The sequence below is a fragment of the Perca fluviatilis genome, chromosome 7 (genome assembly GCF_010015445.1).
Source record: "Perca fluviatilis chromosome 7, GENO_Pfluv_1.0, whole genome shotgun sequence".
Taxonomy (NCBI): Eukaryota; Metazoa; Chordata; class Actinopteri; order Perciformes; family Percidae; genus Perca; species Perca fluviatilis.
Genome location: NC_053118.1, coordinates 39,886,781 through 39,896,424, shown reverse-complemented (window position 1 = coordinate 39,896,424; position 9,644 = coordinate 39,886,781). Strand labels below are relative to the sequence as shown.

The 9,644-nt window shown below is 45.7% G+C and overlaps 1 pseudogene; it reads left to right on the top strand.

Annotated features, from left to right (window-relative positions):
• The first annotated feature begins 1,700 nt into the window (after positions 1–1,700).
• Positions 1,701–8,750, top strand: LOC120562495 (annotated as a pseudogene).
• Positions 8,751–9,644: the final 894 nt, after the last annotated feature.

Below are 9,644 nucleotides of genomic sequence, written 5' to 3'. Positions count from 1 at the left end.
TAAAGTCACTTCATAACGTCACTTCATAACGTCACTTCATAACGTTCCCATGGCAACAGGGGAAATGGCCGCTCTTGTGTGAAGTAAATGCAAAATTTTTCAACTTTCTGCTAAGATATATTACGGGACTTTTGCGCGAAAATGCGGGGATTATGAAATCATCGCGAGCAGCGCGTTACCGCGGAAAATGGCAATTTATGCAGCGAAAGTGCGGCATATTTGAAAAAATGCACCCCCCCCATAAATATGAAAGACTTTGGCTGATTATGCGTTGAATTATGCGATCACATAATCACGTTTTTCTGGAGGGACTGATAAGTCCCATCAGACATCATGTCCAGACCTTCCTCCACAGCGCTGCAGAGGAAGGTATGTCTAGTCCTCACAGCATTCCTGGATGGGAGGACATCGTGCTCTGGTTTATTGACATTTCTTTAAACCAATCACAATCATCGTGGGCGGGGCTAAGCTCTGGACAGAGCCACGGTGCCTCTGCTAAATAGTCTCCGGAAGGAACTGGTTCTGGTGGAACATGTGGACGTGTGTGTAGGAAGGTGACATCCAGCCGAATATCAGGCGGCTCCAGATCGATCCTGGAAGTGGAACGTGGTGTATACGGACTAGCTTTAGATGCCCAAACTCTGTTCCTTCCATAGAAGGCAAAACATCCCCCTGGATACAGTACAGCACTTCACGTTGCCATTTTACAGACGCCCTTCCCACTAAGGGCCATCTTATAAAGACTGGAAACACATCCCTCAGTGTTGTGCTAATCATGAGGCTAGCAGGGCAGAACACAAGGATACATGCAAGCCATTTATAACAATAGGTGTAGGTCAAACTGTGTGTGTGTGTGTGTGTGTGTATGTGTGTGTATGTGTGCATATGTGTCTGTGTGTGAGTGTCTGTGTGTGTGTCTGTGTTTGTGTGTGTGTGTGCGTGCGTGCGTGTGTGTGTGTGTGAGTGTCTGTGTGTGTGTCTGTGTGTGAGTGTGTCTGTGTGTGTGTGACTATGTGTCTTTCTGCCAATCAGGTGAGGGAGGAGGGGCCTGCAGAGAGTAAGGTGGAGGTTGCCAAGGTGACATCAACACAGGTCAGGTTACAGCACAGAGCTCTCTGCAGTTATTTTTAGATGTGTGTGTGTGTGTGTGTGTGTGTGTGTGTGTGTGTGTGTGTGTGTGTGTGTGTGTGTATTAATGTCTGAATAATCTATTACATGAATATTAATTTCTGAAGGAAACCCTGGAGAGATGACTCTGTGTGTGTGTATGGTATATATATATATATATATATATATATATATATATATATATATATATATATATATATATATATATATATATATATATATATATATATATATAAGATGTTGTTGCTCTTCTCCCGACTGGTTTCGGCAAGAGTTTGATCTGATTGGTTGATTTGGCTCGTCTATCACCACCTATAGTTGGTGATAGACGGATGGTTTATCCAATCAGCTAACCAGGATTTTTGCCCCTTCCCAAAAGTTCTCCAACGGAAATATGGATATGCTGAGCAAATGGGAAGCGATCCATCTGGCGGAGTCAGGTTATTAGTATTCGGCCGAACCCCAAAAATCTGGATTTGGTGCCTCCCTAAATAAAGCGACTGAGAAAGCAACAAAGAGACAAAGGTTGAAAAAGCCACATCACTCACAGAGTTCTTCTTCTTCTCTGCAGGATGTCAGGTAACTGGTCCATCGTGCAGCTGGCGCCCGCCCCACTCCAACTCCTCCAGTTCCCCCCTCTCTCAGACTGGGAGGCTCCCCGCTTCACCCGGACCGCCATGTTCCGTGTGGAAACCACCGCTCTCTTCCTGTTCGCCGCCGCCAGTAACCTGGCCCTGCTGGCGAGCGTGTGGTGCGGGCGTGGCCGGCGGCTGGCGTCCCACCTTCGGCCGCTGATTCTGAGCCTGGCGGCGGCCGACCTGATTATGACGTTCGTGGCGATGCCTCTGGACGCGGCGTGGAACGTGACTGTGCAGTGATCGCCCCCGGGGGCGGCTCTGCAAGCTGCTCTGCTTTCTGAAGCTGTTCGCCATGCACGCCTCTGCCTTCATCCTGGTGGTCATCAGCCTGGACCGCCAGCACGCCATCCTGCGCCCGCTGGACGCTCTGAACGCACACCAGAGGAACCGGCGCATGCTGCTGCTCGCCTGGAGCCTCAGCCTGCTGCTCGCATCGCCACAGGTGAGTTAGGATACACATGACACAGGTAACACAGGACACAGGTAACACACGACACAGGATACAGGACACAGGTAACATAGGACACAGGTAAGACAGGACACAGGTAACACATGATACAGGTAACACATGACACATGACACATGACAGGACACAGGTAACACATGACACAGGTAACACATGACACAGGTAACACAGGACACAGGACACAGGTAACACATGTAACACATGACACAGGACACAGGTAACACATGACACAGGACACAGGTAACAACTGACACAGGACACAGGTAATACAGGACACAGGTAAGACAGGACACAGGTAACACATGACACAGGACACAAGGTAACACATGACACAGGTAACACATGACACAGGACACAGGTAACACATGACACAGGAAACAGGTAACACAGGACACAGGACACAGGTAACACATGACACAGGTAACACATGACACAGGTAACACATGACACAGGTAACACAGGACACAGGACACAGGTAACACATGTAACACATGACACAGGACACAGGTAACACATGACACAGGACACAGGTAACACATGACACAGGACACAGGTAATACAGGACACAGGTAAGACAGGACACAGGTAACACATGACACAGGACACAGGTAACACATGACACAGGTAACACATGACACAGGACACAGGTAACACATGACACAGGATACAGGTAACACAGGACACAGGACACAGGTAACACATGACACAGGTAACACATGACACAGGACACAGGTAACACATGACACAGGTAACACATGACACAGGACACAGGTAACACATGACACAGGACACAGGTAACACATGACACAGGTAACACATGACACAGGATACAGGTAACACAGGACACAGGTGACACAGGTAACACAGTACACAGGTAACACATGACACAGGATACAGGTAACACAGGACACAGGTGACACATGACACAGGATACAGGTAACACAGGACACAGGTGACACAGGTAACACATGACACAGGACACAGGTAACACAGGACACAGGTAACACACGACACAGGATACAGGACACAGGTAACATAGGACACAGGTAACACAGGACACAGGTGCACTGACACGGATACAGGACACAGGTAACATAGGACACAGGTAAGACAGGACACAGGTAACACATGATACAGGTAACACATGACACATGACACATGACAGGACACAGGTAACACATGACACAGGTAACACATGACACAGGTAACACAGGACACAGGACACAGGTAACACATGAAACACATGACACAGGACACAGGTAACACATGACACAGGACACAGGTAACACATGACACAGGACACAGGTAATACAGGACACAGGTAAGACAGGACACAGTTAACACATGACACAGGACACAGGTAACACATGACACAGGACACAGGTAACACAGGACACAGGTAAGACAGGACACAGGTAACACATGACACAGGACACAGGTAACACATGACACAGGTAACACATGACACAGGACACAGGTAACACATGACACAGGATACAGGTAACACAGGACACAGGACACAGGTAACACATGACACAGGTAACACATGACACAGGTAACACATGACACAGGTAACACAGGACACAGGACACAGGTAACACATGTAACACATGACACAGGACACAGGTAACACATGACACAGGACACAGGTAACACATGACACAGGACACAGGTAATACAGGACACAGGTAAGACAGGACACAGGTAACACATGACACAGGACACAGGTAACACATGACACAGGTAACACATGACACAGGACACAGGTAACACATGACACAGGATACAGGTAACACAGGACACAGGTAACACATGACACAGGTAACACATGACACAGGACACAGGTAACACATGACACAGGTAACACATGACACAGGACACAGGTAACACATGACACAGGACACAGGTAACACATGACACAGGTAACACATGACACAGGATACAGGTAACACAGGACACAGGTGACACAGGTAACACAGTACACAGGTAACACATGACACAGGATACAGGTAACACAGGACACAGGTGACACAGGTAACACAGTACACAGGTAACACATGACACAGGTAACACATGACACAGGTAATACAGGACACAGGTAACATAGGACACAGGTAACACAGGACAGGTAATACAGGACACAGGTAACACAGGACACAGGTAATACAGGACACAGGTAACACAGGACACAGGTAACACAGGACACAGGTAATACAGGACACAGGTAATACAGGACACAGGTAATACAGGACACAGGTAACACAGGTAACACAGGACACAGGTAATACAGGACACAGGTAACACAGGACACAGGTAACACAGGACACAGGTAACACAGGACACAGGTAACACAGGACACAGGTAATACAGGACACAGGTAACACAGGACACAGGTAATACAGGACACAGGTAAGACAGGACACAGGTAAGACAGGACACAGGTAACACAGGACACAGGTAATACAGGACACAGGTAACACTGTCTGTCTGTCTCTCTATTATTTTTTTTTTTTTTTTTTTTTTCCTACTTCTATTTACTGTATATTTTTATCTTTTTTTTTTTTTTTTTTTTTTTTATTATTTTTTTTTTTTTTTTTTTTTTTTTTTTTTTTTTCTATCTAACAATCTATCTATCTCTCGCTCTATCTATCTAACTTTATCTATCTAACGATCTATCTCTCTCTCCATCTATCTAACTTTATCTATCTATCAATCTATATATCTATCTATCTTTCTCCATCTATCTTTATCTATCTCTACCTATTTCTTTATCTATCTATCTTGCTCTATCTATCTTATTTATTCATCTATCCAATCTATCTCTTGCTCCATCTATCTAACTTCATATTTTTTTTTCTTTCTATTTTTTTTTATCGGTTTTTTGTTTTGTTAACTAATAAGTAAACCAACTCTTTTTTCGCCTCCAGCCGCCTCTTAAGCGTAGTATTTTTTTTTTTTTTTTTTTGTGTTTTTTTTTTTTAGCATTCCTTATAGAAACCAGAGCTGTTAGCTGAGCTAACAGCAGGAGGCTTTAATCTCCCATCAGAAAGCAGAACATTCCTGCAGGGATTTCATGTTCTTTCACCTGGGGGAGGACCTTTCCCCTGGATCAGAGAGCAGCCAGACTTTATGGTAATCATTAGCAGATTACTCTCAGAATGTAATGTGTAGATGAACATGTAATCTGTTCTCTAACCAGAAAGAGAGATGAACACATATCTTCACCTTCAGTTTGTCCTTCAGTGCAGCTCAGCAGGTTATCATACATATTAATATTAAATATGAATTTTAAAACTCTCTGCAGCCTCTAAAGTATTCTGCAACTCAGAAGCTGATGGAGGAAAAGCTGCAGCAGCAGAAATGTTCCAGTACTCAGCAGATCTGAGTCCACGAAGTATCCCATTTCCTTTTTTAAATGATCAATAGGCTGATATTTATGCCAAAATAAGCTATAAATCAGGATTTATTGAGGACAAACCAGGCAGTTTTTAACATATTTTTTAGATACTGAGACAACTGTTTAGATTTGGATGTACTCTAATGTGCCGAAGCTGCTGCTTCTGCTCTGAGTGTGTGTGCGGGGAGGGGGAGTCCCGTTTTGGTAAACTGCTTGTTTTTAATTACTATGGACACTGTCATAAACTGGCTCAATGCATGTGACAAAGAGGGGAGACCAAACTGGTTAAAATGCCAATAAAGTGTTTATTGTAAAGTAAACAAACTATTATTAAGAAAAGAATCAAAACAGGTGTTGGAATCAATGTTATCAGTGTGCAGTGTGTGTGTGAGTGAAAGATGTTTGGAAACCACCAACTGCAACAAAAGAGATAAACCAAACCCCAAACCAGGAGATGTGGAGCCTAGGAGAAGGAGAATGCAGCGAGGGAACAATGAGACCCTGTTTACACGTATCATGGTTATTTTACAAACGGCTGACATTTCCCTTTGTTTGTGCCCTTCTTTATATCGCGAAATGGAGAATCCTCCTCTGAAACCGAAGTCTTTCTTAAAACTCCGGCCAGAGTGGATATTTTTGAGATCTTCGTCTGCATGTTTGCACGTAAACTGAGACAAACGGAGGTTTAGGCAGCGCAGAGAGGAAGTGATTGGTTGCTGTTGTTGCTATTTTGGGGATTCTGATTGGCTAGCGCGGGCTTGAGCTTCGCATTACACCGCCACCTACAGGTCTGGCATGCTCTTGACGGCATATATACGGGTACATGTAAACGAACACTTTTATGAAAACTGACAGCTGTGCACAATGTTATTTTTGAAAACGGAGAGGTTGAAATGTCCGTTTATGAAAATAGCCGCCACGCAAAACGTAGCGTGAGACATGACTTGTACAAAGAGTGTTGGTTGAGGCCTACCCAGGTGTCCAAAATGAACTAACGACCCCTCCCATACTGCCAGCTCAGCCGGGAAAGCCAGAGAAGCCAACAGCAGGCAGAAAAGGGAGGGGTCGTAACTGCCACCACGTCATCTATAGTCCTGTTAAATTTCTTTTTAAATTGTTATTTTTAAATTGTCATACCTGCCCAGGGACTACAGGTGGAAATTAGCAATTTTGCTATAACCTGGCCCAAGACATATTCTTGGGCCAGTTTAATGTTTAATGTTTTTGTGCATCGCCGTCCGTGTTTAAAAATAAATCAATTTCCAATTCCAACTGTTGAATCAGGCTCCTGGAATCGAATCATCACTATTAAAGATTTATGTATGAATATAAATATATCCGTCAGGTTTTGTTGTATCTCGTCTTGTTGGTGATTGCTGGAGAGCTACCTTCCAGAGGTTTTTATGAAGCTCACCTTCAGAAAGACTTCTAATCACTGCAATCACCACTATCTCTCCCTAAATCTTTTCAGCTGTTAAGAGGTGTTCACTCTTCAGTAAACCAATCAGAATTGGCCACAAATTCATGATCCAATCACAGCATGACATCCTGCTTTAAAGCTCTCTCTCCTTGCCATCAGCTGGCTTCTCAGGCTAACGTGCAACCCCCCTTCTCCCCTTCCTCCTCCGGGCATCATCACCCACGCAACGGAGTCCCTTTCCTCTCTCTCCTGATTGAAATGTTATTCTGTTGATTATTGGCGCGGCTGATGCGAGGAACATTTGTGTGTGAACAGACCGAGTTGTATCTGATCTTATCTGATGAGCTCCGTCTGTCTCCTGCAGCTGTTCATCTTCCGGGCCATCGGGCCGGTGGTCAGCTACTGGTCAGTGTGCGACTCCACGGCAGCTTCAGCCCGCTGGCAGGAAACGGTTTACAACATGTTCCACTTCATCACGCGCGTCAGTCCCGCTGCTGGTGATGAGCTGCTGCTACAGCCGCATCCTGCTGCACATCCACCTGAACAACACCGCAGAAACACAGGTAACACAAGTAACACATCCACCTGTAGCACCACAGGTAACCCAGGTAAACACAGGTAACACATCCACCTGTAGCACCACAGGTAACACAAGTAACACATCCACCTGTAGCACCACAGGTAACCCAGGTAACACAGGTAGTAACACATCCACCTACAACACTGCAGGTAACACAGGTAACACATCCATCTGTGAGCATCACAGGTAACACAGGTAACACATCCACCTACAACACTGCAGGTAACACAGGTAACACATCCACCTGTAGCACCACAGGTAACACAGGTAACACATCCACCTACAACACCGCAGGTAACACAAGTAACACATCCACCTGTAGCACCACAGGTAACCCAGGTAACACAGGAACCCAGGTAACACAGGTAACACATCCACCTGCAGCACCACAGGTAACACAGGTAACACATCCACCTTTAACACTGCAGAAACACAGGTATCTCAGTTAAATCCCAGTTATTCAAGCTGAGTTGTGAGAGATTAGATATATAATAGTGATATAATAATAATATTTAATAAATAATGTACTCTCCGCAGGGGAGTCCACCTGCTGAGATTAATATATAATAGTTGTATAAAGTTTTTAATAACTACAGGTGAGTCCCTACCTACTGAGATTAGATATATAATAGTTGTATAACAGTAATATTTAATAACTACCTCCCCCTCCCAGCAGGTGAGTCCTACCTGAAGCGCGAGCGTACTGACATCATCCCGGCTCCGGATGAAGACTCTGAAAATGACGCTGGTCATCGTGTTGTCCTTCGTGGTGTGCTGGACGGCACTACCTGCTGGGCGGTGGTACTGGTTCCAGCCTGCCTGCCGCGCCACGCCGGTGCATGTCCACCACTTCCTGTTTGTGTTCGGGAACCTGAACACGTGCTGGCGCACTTCGATCTACTACGGGCTTCTACACGCCATCGTTCAGGGCCGACCATGCGCTTGCTGCCAGCGCCGCCGCTGGCGCAGACGCGGACGCCGGGCGGCGTCTTCCGGACAGATTGGGTCCTCACAGCCGGGAGCACGTAGGCCCAGCACGCCACCAACAACCAGGAAGGAGACTGATGCTGACCAATCACAGGAAGGAGACTGATGCTGACCAATCACAGGAAGGAGACTAGACCATGATAGCCTCAAAACAGCTATTTTTAAAACACTAAGAAGGCTCGACACAACATGAGATCTTTGCTCCAAGTATCACCAGGGGCTCTCACATGAACGAAAGCATTGACAACATTGGTTGTGTTCACAGAGTTTACTAAAAGAGGTTTTGAGTAAATCACCGTAGCTCTGGTTGTTTTCGCGCTACCACCTCCTCGGCAGTCAAAATGAGTCGATATCCGAATGTGAATGAACAGACTCCATATGAGGCTCCTTTTTACAACTACAAGGTCAATATTGTTTTTCAATAACGACAAAACAACCACTCATCCGTGCATTTATATGGAACTAAGCTTTAGGAGTTTCCATCTTTACTCTCCTGCCTGTTCCGCTGCATTTGGAAATCGATTGTTTTGACTGATCAAAATGGCAGCAGCCGGAAAACAACAACAGCCTGTGAGTTGTTCAAAACCAATCACAGGAAGGAGACTGATGCTGACCAATCACAGGATGGAGACTGATGCTGACCAATCACAGGATGGAGACTGATGCGACCAATCACAGGAAGGAGAATGATGCTGACCAACACAGGATGGAGACTGATGCTGACCAATCACAGGATGGAGACTGATGCTGACCAATCACAGGATGGAGACTGATGCTGACCAATCACAGGATGGAGACTGATGCTGACCAATCACAGGAAGGAAGGAGACTGATGCTGACCAATCACAGGAAGGAAGGAGACTGATGCTGACCAACCACAGGAAGGGAGACTGATGTGACATCACACCGGATGAGACGGATGCTGACCAATCACAGGATGGAGACGATGCTGACCAATCACAGAGGAGAGATGACCAATCACAGGAAGGAAGGAGACTGATGCTGACCAATCACAGGAAGGAAGGAGA